The sequence below is a fragment of the Lactuca sativa genome, chromosome 7 (assembly GCF_002870075.4).
Source record: "Lactuca sativa cultivar Salinas chromosome 7, Lsat_Salinas_v11, whole genome shotgun sequence".
NCBI classification, from domain to species: Eukaryota; Viridiplantae; Streptophyta; class Magnoliopsida; order Asterales; family Asteraceae; genus Lactuca; species Lactuca sativa.
The window spans coordinates 87907492-87921748 of NC_056629.2; the positions used below are offsets into that span (position 1 = coordinate 87907492).

General features: G+C 43.0%; 1 long non-coding RNA gene across 1 annotated transcript; it reads right to left on the reverse strand.

Annotated features, from left to right (window-relative positions):
- Nucleotides 1–12491: 12491 nt before the first annotated feature.
- On the reverse strand, nt 12492–13873 carry LOC122195127 (uncharacterized). The gene is made up of 2 exons (XR_006185143.1): nt 13589–13873; nt 12492–13163 (listed from the first exon to the last, which is right to left on the reverse strand). It is a non-coding gene; the product is annotated as an uncharacterized LOC122195127 (long non-coding RNA).
- Between the last annotated feature and the right edge of the window lie 384 nt (nt 13874–14257).

A 14257-nucleotide genomic window follows, 5' to 3' on the forward strand; every position in this document is an offset into this window, starting at 1 on the left:
TCAAATGCCCAGTCCGACCGCACTTGTAGCAGCCGGAACTTCCTGCCTTGCACACCCCTTCGTGCAATCTCCCACACTTGCCACATCGACCATGGCTCTGCTGACTCCTGGATCTGTGATCAGAAACCTTGGGCTTTTTGCCCGAACTGCCTGTACCCGAAACGCCTCCGGTTTCCTCTTCTTCTCCATCTCGAGATCAATCTCCCTCTCCCGAGCCCTAGCAATCATGTCATCCAGCGTTTTACAGCTGGATCGGCTCACAAACTAGCGGATATCGCTCCGCAACATCTCATGATAACGGGGCTTCTTCATCTCCTCATCGGCTACATACTAAGGAACAAGAAGGGCCCTCTCTCTGAACTTGGCGGTGATCTCCGCCACGGTCTCTATAGTCTGGGTGAGGTCCTGAAACTCTCTGGCTAACTGCTGCACCTCAATAACTGGTGCAAACTCCGCCCTGAACCTGGTAGAGAAATCAGCCCAGGTCATGGCATCCAACGCTGCATCATCTCTAATGGTATGTCCGACCTCCTCCCACCAATCCCGTGCCCTGTCCTTCAGAAGATAGGACGCCAATCTAACCTTGTCTCCCTCGGGACACCTGCTCGTGCGGAACGCATTGGCCACATCCGCCAACCATCTAGTACTCGCTATGGGGTCCCGCGCCCCGTGATAGTCTGGAGCTCCACATGCCCTGAACTCCCTGAATGTAAGTGTGCGCGACCCCATCATGGCCGCCACCTCGGCACGGAAGGTGCCCAATCTCTCATCCATCAGCTCTAGGATACCCTCCTTGATCGAACCGAAGATCACAGGAGTCTGCTCTAAAATGATACGAGTAATCTCTGAAGAAAGAAACTCTCTGGTCTGCTCATCCATGCGCTCGTTCCTCGAGCCTGATCTTGATCCCTCCCCGGCACCTCCACTGCCAGCTACTGGCCTTGAACGCAAAACCACCATTCTGAAACACATCATAGCAACATTAGAAAACTAAAATATCTCAAGGGATCATTGATACTACTACTAGCTTCCTGGTCTTGTCTCGGCCTTCCTTGATTCGAGTACGGATCCTCTACTTTCAGTAGTACGGGCCCATACTACCTTCCACATCTATCCGTACTTTCCTCAAGAACTGCCTTGACTCCACCAAGTCACTTCTACTACTACTGATCTCTGCTACTCTCATCCTAGGCTTGCCCTAGGGAAATCTCTGACTCCACTCAAGCTAGTCCTCAGCTGCTGAAGGCCTCCTTGTAATGCTAATTAGCCATCACCTGAATACCATCACATGTGATGAGGCTCGGACAATCCTTCGAGTAAAAGACTCGTCCCTACAACGGTTAGACTCAAACAAGAGCTGCGCAATAAGGCCAAATCCAATACTCTGAGATTATTCAACCCTGATCACATGTGACGTGGCGTATTCATCCAACGGCTAACTCTCATCACCAAGAGTTCTACAAAGCACGAAGCAAGCAGCATTCGGACACCAGAAACTACTCAAGCAAATATACTCTCATAACAAGAAACTGTACTAGCATACAATGCTAAGCTCACGCTACCAGGCATAACCTAAACAGGCTATCCTTACTGTTGTCTACTCAATACTAGCATGCAATTCTCATAAAGCTGAAACACATATAGCAGGCACATAAGGCATCCTCCTAGATCCTTAGTCCTATACTAGCATGTTGTTCTACTGAAGTTGGAACAATTAATCATAATAATAAAACTTGTATGGGTAATTTGGGAGTAATTACTTGAGCTCGGTTGATCGCATGCACCACACCCCTATCTTGTTTTAAAAAAATTTCTTTTCTTTCTAAGTGCCCTCCAAAATTTCATTCGAAAACATTTTTCTTTTTGAAAATCTTTTTATCTTTCCCTTAGTTTGAGTTCAGATGCACCCGGAGGTGTATCCGAATCCCTCAAACCAGGGCTCTGATACCAACTTGAAACGACCCAAAAATACGACCCAAAAATTTCAATTTTTATTATAACAAAACCATGAAACCAAGTACCACATAGCAAAACCATACGTTGCGTGTTTCACAAACCATGATAAAATACCGTGAGAAAAACTGTATCACAACTGTATCCAAACATATCAAGAAACTGAATCAACTCCCAGGAAAAAAACTGAAGTTGTGGTGTGTTCGATGCCATCATCCCGAGCTCTTCCCTTTTCTTGCGGAGGTACCTGAAACCAAAACTGAAACTGTAAGCACGAAGCTTAGTGAGCTCCCCCTGACTACCACATACCATACAATACATATAAAGCATATAATGGGCCTTGCCCAATGCATCACACCGAAGTCCGAAACTAGCTGCATCGGACCTAAGTCCGGAACTGACTGCATCGGACCGAAGTCCGGAACTGACTGCATCGGACCAAAGTCCGGAACTGACTGATCATAGCATAACATAACACATATCAACTAATATAAACACATATACTGCATACTGCATCGGAACAGAGTCCGGAACACATAACACAAAACATGCTTGAATCACAAAGACATCAAGCACTCTAACTACTGCATCGGACTGTAGTCCGGAACTACTGCTAACTAAACGGGCCGACATTGTGGCCGTAGACCCGTTCCTACTGGAAGGAAACTCACCTCGTGAACTGGCTGCTGCGTGTATGGCTCTGGAAGCTAACTGCTGCTGCTCCGGTATCTCCCCGGCTACAAATCCATAAACACACTCAATCAAATGCTAATCACTACACTGGGGTAAAATGACTCTTTTACCCTTGGTCAAAGTCAACTCTCCCGGTCAAAGTCAAGCCACAGTTGACCTGACTCGCCGAGTTGGGCCGCCAACTCGCCGAGTCTCTAGTCTCACTTCTCAACCCTACTCGTGGCTACTCGTCGAGTATGGCATCGACTCGACGAGTACCCTTTCGATCCAAGAACTCAGACAATCTGCATCCGACTCGACGAGTTGTTCTTGAGCTAAGAAGATTGCCTTGGACTCGCCGAGTTGTATGAACAACTCGTCGAGTCCCTCCATTACTGAGTTTGCCCTCCAACTCACTGAGTCCACTCTACTACTCACAGGCTCCCACTCGACATCACTCAAAAAGGGGAAAAACGGGACTCGCGACTTGACTCGCCGAGTTGTTCTTCCGACTCGCCGAGTCACATCCATGCAGCTACTCTAAACTCGATTCTGCTTGAATCCAACGTCTAAAACTTATAGATCTGGGCTTCCTTAGTTCGATTAGCACGTAAAGATTCTATCTTTACGTGTCCATAAGTGTCCATGAAGATAATAAGGCTCAAAAAGCATAATAAAGGCTAGATCTAGGGTTCTTATGCAAAGCATCTTCAAAAAGGCAATAGATCCGGGCTCTACAACTCCTAAATGAACAGATCTAGGGATATCTCGACCTATTAAGGCATCCATACAACTATAAGGTTTGGAAAATACATCAAACTAGCCCTAGAAGTGTTCTAATGGAGGTATAAAGCATAAAACAGAAGGAATCCGAGAAATACCTCAATGAACTCTGATTTTGCCCTTGGATCTTTGCTCTACACCTCTTCTCTTTGTTCCTTTCTTCTTCTTCTTCTTCAAGCCTTCAAAATCCACATAAAAACACTTAAAACAATCAAGGGATGGATTAGGGTTTCTCACATCTCTCTGAGGGTGAAGGAGGCGAGTTTGGGGCACATAACATTGCTTAAATAGTGAGCAACCCGGGGATTTAAGGTTTCTTCCTGGCAGGCAGACTCGCCGAGTCCCGAATATGGACTCGCCGAGTCGCCGACTAACACGTGCTCGAAATCCTGCCCCTACTCGACGAGTCGGGCTATAGACTCGCCGAGTCCCTCTTGAAAACTTCTAAATAAATGCCACGGAAGCAACATACCAGAGACGGGGCGTTACACATTCCTTACTTTCTAATGGCTTCCTTCCTTCAAAAGTGGACACCCTACACCAAAATGAGCTCAAAACACCTCAAACGGAGATTACGTATCCAACGTTGTGTCTGTTTCAGGTTAAGCCTCTTTTGGCCCAGTTTGTCTTTCTCCTAGTTGTCTATGAAAGTTTTTTCAGATTATCTATGTGCTCTGAATCATAGATAACGAGCTTCTACCCCGAGGGGTCGAAGGTGAAATTCGTTGCAGGATGTCTAAGGGAGTGAGCTCGTGATTGGTGGGAGGAAGTTGGCTACACTCTGGGAACCCCAACCATTGAGGCTATGACATGGTCAGATTTTGTAACTTGATTCTGAACGGAGTTTGCACCAGTTGTTGTGGTGCAACAGCTAGCGAGGGAGTTTCTAGATATGCGACAAATGATTGAGACCATGGCGGAGATCACCACCAAGTTCAGAAAGAGAGCCCTATTGGTACCCCAGTATGCCGCAGATGAGGATATGCGGAAGACTCGGTACCATGACATGTTGAGATCAGATATTCAGGAGTTTGTCAGTTTTTCCACCTACTCGACACTAGATGACATGATATCCAGGGCCCGGGAACGGGAGATTGATTAGGAGCATATAGGGAAGAGTAAGGCAGAGCACGAATAGATGACGGGGGTTTCAAAAAAGAAACCCAAGGGCTTCAATTCTAGATTGAAGGGCCATTAGGGTCGGAGCTGTTGTGGAAAGAGCAGCAGGGCACATGACGGGGTCTGCAGAGTGGGTGGTTCGGGATGCTACAAGTGCGGCAGAATAGGGCATTTTGGAAGGGAGTGTACTGCTACTACCACTACCACCCATACATCAAATCTAATTTGTTTCCATTGCAATTAGAGGGGCCATAAGAAAGCCAACTGCCCAAGTTTAGAATCAGGAGGACCAGTAGCAGTACCTGCTCCGATGACACTGAGGATCATTAATGGCCGCCAGGGCAAGACGGAGGCATTAGTTGTTCGGAGTAGGGCATTTCAGCTAATAGTTGAGGAGGCTCTTGAAACACCCGATGTGGTCACTGGTATGTATCTTCTCCTTATCTTCTTATTTATATTATTTGTCATGCTTATATGGTGATTTTGTTGATTAGGGTCGTTCCTTATGAACAGTATTCCTACGTTGGTCTTATTTGATTCAGGGTACCCGATCTTTTGTATCTCTTGCGCTTAGCATGAGGTTTGACGATGTTCCGAGAAAGTTATACTTGTTGGATAAGATGTCTAAGTCCATAACTATATTTGGTATGTAGTTGACCCGACCCGGCATGGTCCATTTAGGTTGTACTTCACCATAACAATTTGGATAGTCTTTTGGAATAGTATAGTTATGATTTGTTAATATATTATAAGTTATAATATATTAATATGAAATCATATTATTTACTTAGTATTGATCTAGAATTAATTTGGAATTAATTTAGTGATCAAAAGTAACTAATTAAATATGACTCTTATGTATATATATATATATATATATATATATATATATATATAGAGAGAGAGAGAGAGAGAGAGTGGGCCAACGCTTATTTAGAATAGGCTAGGCTTGTATGGAAGTCCATGGATAGTCCATAGAGCTTTAACCCATGGATCTTATGGAAATAGAAGATCATGGGTATTTGAATTTACATGGATGTAACCCTAATCCACCACATTGTATGAAGAGGTCTTTGGCACATGAAATAGCACTAGTGTGTGAAGAAAAAGAGCGCATAACCGATTTCTAGTGTGCTATACTATTCTCTTAAGTTTTCGAAGTTGTTTGGTGATTTGCGATTCCATTTGAGGCATCCACATTATTGGTTCTAGGCTTTCAAAACTCCAAGCAATCAACCACAAGAAAAGGTATCTTATTCTACTAGTCTTTTATGTTACAAATACCCCATAACATGCTAGTTAGGATGAGAACCTTGGAAAATTCTTATTTGCATGTATATTAGAGAAAAACATAGATCCAAGGTTTTTTAGGGTTGCATGTACACCATATGAGTGTTAGAATGTTCAAAACCCATCAATACTGTCCACTAGAGGTTGAGATTGTTGATGACCATCTGGTGCGAGTGTCGAGGGTTCACCGGGGATACACTTTAGAGCTATTCGGTGAGCAGTACCCGATTGATTTGGTTCATATTCCCCTTGCGTGGGAGCAAGGTCATTGTGAGCATGGATTGGTTTAGCACCAATGGGGCGATGATTGATTGTGGGCTTCAGTTGATACGAGTTCGAGCCCTAAGTGGGAGAGAGTTGGTGATCCACGGTAAGGGTACTCAGCATGGTCGGCTCTCTAGCAACTAAGTTCAGACGCTATCTTCGGCAGGGTTATTGTGGGTTTGTTGCCTATGTGATGGATACCCGGGAGAAGGGTGAGGTGACTGTGGATGAGGTACCGATTGTTCGGGAATACCCATATGTATTTTCAGAGGATTTTTGGGAGTACATTCGGAGAGGCAGGTGAAGTTCTAGATTGATTTGGTTCCAAGTGCTGCTCCGATAGCCAAAGCACCTTATCGGTTAGCACCTATAGAGATGCATGAGTTGTCTACATAGCTGCAGGAGTTGCTAGACAAGATATTTATCGGGCCGAGTAGTTCACCGTGGGGAGCGCTGATCTTATTTGTGAAGAAAAAGAACGGGACACATCGGATGTGTATTGACTACCGGGATCTGAATAAGCTAACGGCGAGGAACCGTTACCCGCTCCCGAGGATCCACGATTTATTTGATCAGCTTTAGGGCGCATCTTGGTTTTCTAAGATTGATCTACGATCAGGTTATCATCAGATGAGATTTAAAGAAGAGGACATGAAGAAGACGGCCTTTTGGACTCGTTATGGTCATTATGGGTTCGTGGTGATGCCGTTTAGGATCACCAATGCTCCTGCTGCATTCATGAATCTCAAGAATCGCATATGCAGGCCCACTCTGGATCGGTATGTGATTATGTTTATTGATGACATCTTGGTCTATTTCAAGACCTAGGAGTATCATGAGGAGCATCTGAGAGAGGCAACTTTCGAGACTCTGAGGCAGAGATTGTGGAGGCCTGAGCAGCAACCAAGTTTAGGACTTTGTGGTATGTTGTGATGTGCCGATCACGGGTTGAGTGCAGTTTTGATGTAGCAGGGTCATGTGATTGCTTATGCTTTGAGGCAACTGAAGCCTCATGAGGCGAATTGTCCTATGCATGATTTGGAGTTAGGGGCTATGGTTTTTGCCCTCAAGATTTGGCAATATTACCTCTATGGGGCTCGTTGTACTATTTACATGGACCACCGAGCCTAAGGTACCTGATGGATCAGGCGAATCTGAACATGAGGCAACATAGATGGTTGGACGTGATAACGGATTATGATTGTGAGATCCTTTATCACCTAAGGAAGGACAATGTAGTGGTCGATGCTCTCAGCCGCAAGGAGGCTTCTGCCCCGATCAGGGATGTATGTTTGAGGATAACTGTGATTACCCCACTTTTAGAGCAGATTCGAGAGGCTCTGGTTGAGGCTATAAAGGAAGAGCACCAAAAGAGTGAGAGCATAAAGGGTTAGGTGGCTTCTTTCGATTATGATAGCTGAGGGTTATTGACCCTTCATCAGAGGGTGTGGGTCCCATAATGGTGAGGTGACTGTGGATGAGGTACCGATTGTTCGGGAATACCCATATGTATTTTCAGAGGATTTTTGGGAGTACATTCGGAGAGGCAGGTGAAGTTCTAGATTGATTTGGTTCCAAGTGCTGCTCCGATAGCCAAAGCACCTTATCGGTTAGCACCTATAGAGATGCATGAGTTGTCTACATAGCTGCAGGAGTTGCTAGACAAGATATTTATCGGGCCGAGTAGTTCACCGTGGGGAGCGCTGATCTTATTTGTGAAGAAAAAGAACGGGACACATCGGATGTGTATTGACTACCGGGATCTGAATAAGCTAACGGTGAGGAACCGTTACCCGCTCCCGAGGATCCACGATTTATTTGATCAGCTTTAGGGCGCATCTTGGTTTTCTAAGATTGATCTACGATCAGGTTATCATCAGATGAGATTTAAAGAAGAGGACATGAAGAAGACGGCCTTTTGGACTCGTTATGGTCATTATGGGTTCGTGGTGATGCCGTTTAGGATCACCAATGCTCCTGCTGCATTCATGAATCTCAAGAATCGCATATGCAGGCCCACTCTGGATCGGTATGTGATTATGTTTATTGATGACATCTTGGTCTATTTCAAGACCTAGGAGTATCATGAGGAGCATTTGAGAGAGGCAACTTTCGAGACTCTGAGGCAGAGATTGTGGAGGCCTGAGCAGCAACCAAGTTTAGGACTTTGTGGTATGTTGTGATGTGCCGATCACGGGTTGAGTGCAGTTTTGATGTAGCAGGGTCATGTGATTGCTTATGCTTTGAGGCAACTGAAGCCTCATGAGGCGAATTGTCCTATGCATGATTTGGAGTTAGGGGCTATGGTTTTTGCCCTCAAGATTTGGCAATATTACCTCTATGGGGCTCGTTGTACTATTTACATGGACCACCGAGCCTAAGGTACCTGATGGATCAGGCGAATCTGAACATGAGGCAACATAGATGGTTGGACGTGATAACGGATTATGATTGTGAGATCCTTTATCACCTAAGGAAGGACAATGTAGTGGTCGATGCTCTCAGCCGCAAGGAGGCTTCTGCCCCGATCAGGGATGTATGTTTGAGGATAACTGTGATTACCCCACTTTTAGAGCAGATTCGAGAGGCTCTGGTTGAGGCTATAAAGGAAGAGCACCAAAAGAGTGAGAGCATAAAGGGTTAGGTGGCTTCTTTCGATTATGATAGCTGAGGGTTATTGACCCTTCATCAGAGGGTGTGGGTCCCATAATGGGGTGGTGCATATTAGGATCTGATGGAGGAGGTGCACTAGTCGAGATTATATATTTATCCTGGAGTGACAAAGATGTATAAAGATCCTTGTCCTAATTAGTAGTGGCCATGTATGAAGCAAGATGTGCCATGGTATGTGGAAAGGTTCTTGACTTGCAGCAAAGTCAAGGTCGGGCATCAGAGACCCCACGGCAAGATGGAGCCGTTGGGTATTTCCGTTTGGAAATGGGAAGAGATTACGATGGATTTTATCACCAAATTTCCTCAGAAAACGTGCAGAGTGGATTCGATATCGGTCATCGTGGATCGACCGACTAAGAGCACATATTTTATCCCGATTCAGGAGAGTATTTCTGCGGAGAAGTTGGCGGACATCTACATTTGGTAGGTGGTGGCACGGCACGCGGTACCAGTTTTTGTGGTCTATGATAGGGATGTTCAGTTTACTTACGGGTTCTAAAAGAGATTCCATGAGAAGTTGGGTACTCGACTGCATTTCAACATGGCTTTCCACCCGTACACTGATGGACATCGTGAGCAGACTATCCATACATTGGACGACATGCTTCGAGCGTATGTTCTGGATTTTGGCGGTAGTTAGGATACGTATCTTCCCTTGGCAAAATTTTCGTATAACAACAATTATCACGTCAGCATTGATTGACCTCCTTTTGAGATTCTATATAGGACAAAGTGTAGGACCCCAATATGTTGGGGTGAGGTCACTCAGCAGGTCATGGGGAATACCGAGGTGGTACTTAAGATGTCGGAATTGATTTAACGGGTTCGCAACAAAATTCAGACACCAAAGAGCAGACAAAAGAGCTATGCAGATAGACGTCGGTCAGACTTGGAGTTTCAGGTTTGAGAAATGGTACTCCTAAAGGTGTCACCTTGGAAATGTGTCATCCGATTCAGGAAGTGGGGCAAGCTGGGCCCCAAGTATATCGGTCCTTCTAGAATCTTTGCCCGGGTGGGAAGGGTTGCTTACCGTTAGGATCTACCCGAGGAGCTTCGTCAGATCCATAGCACTTGTCATGTCTCTCTGATGTGGAAGTGTTTAGTTGATGATTCCGTAGTGATCCCATTTGAGGGTAATTAGGTCGATGATCGTCTGAATTATATATATAGAGACCAGTGGTGATCCTCGATTGGAGGACGAAGGCCTTGAGGAACAAGGTCGTGGAATTGGTGAAGGTGCAATGGTAACACCAGAAGGGTTTAGAATGGACATGGGAGCCTAAAGATGATATGAGGGAGCGTTATCTAGAGTTATTTAAAGCGACGGACTTTGAGAACGAGGTTTGATTCAAGTGGGGGAGAATTGTAGCATCTGAACCTTGAGGTACGTAACTTATTAAATTCTTACAGTTGGGAGGAGGGGCACAATGTGTTCCATAGTGGTCCCGACGTGGGTGAGCATTGACCAATTGTCCCGCATTGTTGAAGACTCACGACATAAGACATAAGGTCTCACGATGTGAGCAAGGTTTGATGACCCAAACCCTAATTTTTAAGTATTTAATGGAATGAGAGAGCTAGGGTTTCCCATCCTCAGCCTCTCTCACTCTCTAGCCTCCTAGAAACCTTAGATTCGACCTCCTTGAGACCTTTAGCCATTGTTGGTGACCTTGAAGAGCTTATTTGGTGGTTTTTGGTCCATTAAAGTGGAAGAGGACTCTTGTGGGGCTTCATTTTGGCAATCTAGCTTCTACCTCTTGGTCTTGCTGACCTTTTGGACCTCTGTAAGTCATAAAGCTCTTACCTTTTTGCCTCATGCATGCTAGATCTAGGTTTTGGAGCTTTTTTTGCATGTTGGATTGTGTAGCATGCATGGGATCCATAAAGTTGGCAACTTTATGGATCATTGAGACATCTTCTGTATATGAGGCTTTGGATCTGAGTTTTGGAGTTGGTTTTAGACTCCAAGCATGAGTCTTGATCTTATTACCTTTTTTTTTGACCTACTTAGTATCTAAGTCATGCATTGGATATGCATGACTAAAAAGCTATGATTTTCATAGTCCTTTGGGTCGAGGAAGATCCTATGGAAGGTCCCAAAGAATGTCTTAAAGTATTAAGAGCTTAATGCTCAAGTTGGTCGAACATGTCTCAAGACATGAGAAATGAGGTTGTCCCGATCTGAGGAACCTGGCTGGATGAGTTATGGTGGAGTCGACTCGCTGAGTGGGCCGGGTCGAGTCCATTCTCACGATGTGACCAAAGAATAGGTCATGGCATGAGGGTGAGCTGATAGGAATGTTGACCGTTGACCTTAGGCGTTGACTTTTGATCAGAGTTGACTTTTGGTCAGCTCTTGGTTTCGAAGGGTAGACTAAGGGTTTGCCTTGTATGATTATACAGGTGTGGAGTAGCACCCGTGTAGCTGACCGTGAGAGCAGGAGTAGCTGATTATCGATCGATAGGTGAGTTTCCTCCACTATGCTCGTGGGTCAAAGGCACCAAAACCGACTCACTAGATTATCTTAGTAGGATGATAGTTGTCTTCGTGATAATTTCATGTTATGTTTGTTTTTGTCTGTTGTCTTCGTGATTTTCGCTGATAGGATTGTATGCTTAGATGTAGGGGTGAAATAGACCCAATACTAGTTGAAAGAGACTGAAGTGGGTGAAATAGACTCATTACCGGTTGAAAGATACCGAAGGGGGTGAAATAGACTCAATTATGTTTTGACTGCTATGTATGTATCGTATGGGGTATTTTGATGAGTTCACTAAGTTTTGTGTTTGCAGTTTTCAGTTTATGTTTCAGGTACTTGCAGCTCAAAAGGGAATGGTCCGACCTGATCGCACTGCATACGTCCATGTTTTTTTACGCATTATGTGCAGTGGCGGACGCAGACTGTTTTAGTAGGGGTGTCCCTCGTACTTCAAGCGGGTGCACCTAATAGAAAAAACAAAAAAAAAAAAAAAAAAAAAAAAAAAAAAATTACACTGCGTGCCGGAAATTGAGCAGTGGCCCGGGACCCCAAAGGCCCTTAATAGGTCCGCCACTGATTATGTGATTTTTGGATTGTACTCTGATATTATTTCATTATGATACACTTTTTCTTATTTTAACATAATCACCGGATGTTTTGAAATGAATTAAATATGAATGGCATTGGCAGCTTGTTTAGTCTTGTTAGCCAATAAAAAAATATTCACTTTTGTAGGCTGATATGTACTCCACCTTGTAGACACGACACCATCCGGAAGAATATTATCCTTAATAAACTTTCGAACTTTCAAAACAATGAATGCAGTATCTCCACCTAAGTTCCATGCCAACTTTCATGCAATGTCTAATTTCTTTTGTGTTGTATATGTTAATTATAAATGCATCACATATCATATTCATCACAATTTGAATGTGGAATTATGTGTTCCAGGTTAGAAAACAAATACTATATACACATAAAAGTGAAATATTTCAATAATTTTGTTTACTAGGTACCATACATGTAACAAACGTAATTTCTATGGTACCTGAATGTGATGGAGGTGGTGTTTATAACCATGTGATATAAGTAGTTCTGAGTTCATTTTTCCGGTGTATATATACAGAGAGGTCCATAAACGAGGAATGTAGATTTTTAGTTTTTGTAAAAGCCAAAGCATCTTTTTCATGTGTAACATTTGATTTTGGTATATAAAAGCATTGCAAAGGTGCAATAGACCAAGAAAGCTAGGTAACATGTTAAAGGAAGTACATCAGTTACACTTAATGATCACATAAAATGTTTTTTTCATGAAAAAATGAAAAGAAAAGCACGATGGTTCTTTGTAAATTATTTTTTAGTCTAACCGAATATGGATCTTCAAACATGTTAACCATAAATCTCCTTAACTAATTCAATACCACATGAAATTGTGGTCTAGAACTATATTTTAACAGGGGTGGTGGACACTATTAAATACTAGTGAGACACTAGAAAAGGAACAAATACGTATTACAACACCAGAGATAACTAGACTTGGGTTATACAGTCAACCAACCAATTTAACTTTATACTTTTGCTCCTATTGTACATACAAAAATACGATCAATGTGAAGAAAAAGGAGATTCTCGAAGTGGTGATGCAAACGAGCAGGTGGATTATCTGGGGATATAGAATAACCTTCTGTTTGGCGATTAGAGTTTCAAGAAGGAGTCCATCTTGGATTAAGAAGGAGCCAATCTTGGATTATGTTATTGATCATGCTTTACTTTGGTTAAAAAGTAGGAAACGTGGTTATTCTTTTGTCAAATAAGCCAGGCTTCTTTAGTTTACCATTCCAAGAAGTAAGTTATTCTGAAAATTCCAAAATACCCACAAAGATATAATAATGATTGCATCGAAAACTTCTTAATTTGAACTGTATAAACCTGTATCATGACAAGATATGAATAAATGATCTCACTTTTCAGTAATCAAATCACAAAACAGGCAAATAACCGAATCCACACCGATCCCTCCATCCATCAATTTCATATGAATAGTAAGACAACCGCAATCTCCAAGCAAAAACATTTAGTTTAATTGAAATAAGAGAGTTTCATCTTGTAGGAAATTTCATGAGACCAAATAGCATTATCTAAAAAATATCTAGCCGACACCACACGTACAACTTGTTAGAGTCACTGTTCCAAAGTATTTTAGCCGATACATATTACCATATATTGTTTAGATTTGAATATATTGTATTCTCTTGCACTTATGTCGTAAAATCAAATCCCGGCTTCTTAGGATCTCCTTTGTAATCATGTATATATTCCGGTCAGTTGAATGAGAAGGGGAAAGGAATTCATACCATATATTATCGCATCAGGGCCCTAAAATGACATAGTCCTATCTTCTTAATTAATTCTTCATGTCTCATCTACACACCATCTTCTTCTCTTCTTCTATTTGTCTCCCTTCCATTTTCTCTATCAATCTCAATATTCATCATGGTTAATACCCAATACCGAAAGCTACCACAATTGAATTTCATTCTTCCTTCGTTGTGACCAATATCAAGAATTTGTTAGTATATTGTATTTGATGTAGTCCACTGTATTAGCCCATGTTCCATAGGCCCTTAGGTTAGCCCATATTTATCATGTATATATGTATGTGTATCTTCTTTTAAGGCAATTAATATGATTCTCATTCCATATTAGGGTAACCAAAGGGTTTCTAGCCCATCGGTATCAGATGGTGCCCTCCCTCTTTGAGGTCGAGTGAACATAAATGGAATTAGGTGTTATTTTAGAAGTAGATTATATATTTATATTTGTTGGTTCAAAAAAAAAAAAAGACACCATTTGATCCTATAATTTCTCTTTCCTTTTTTTCATCTCATTTCTTCCACCGGCCAACCCTACCCCACCTATAGAACTACAACCCGTCTTCATTTCTCCGTCTCCTAATGAACACCGCCCTCCACCGCACAAGGTTTTTGGGGTTGCAAACATCAAATCCCACATTTCCCTCATCT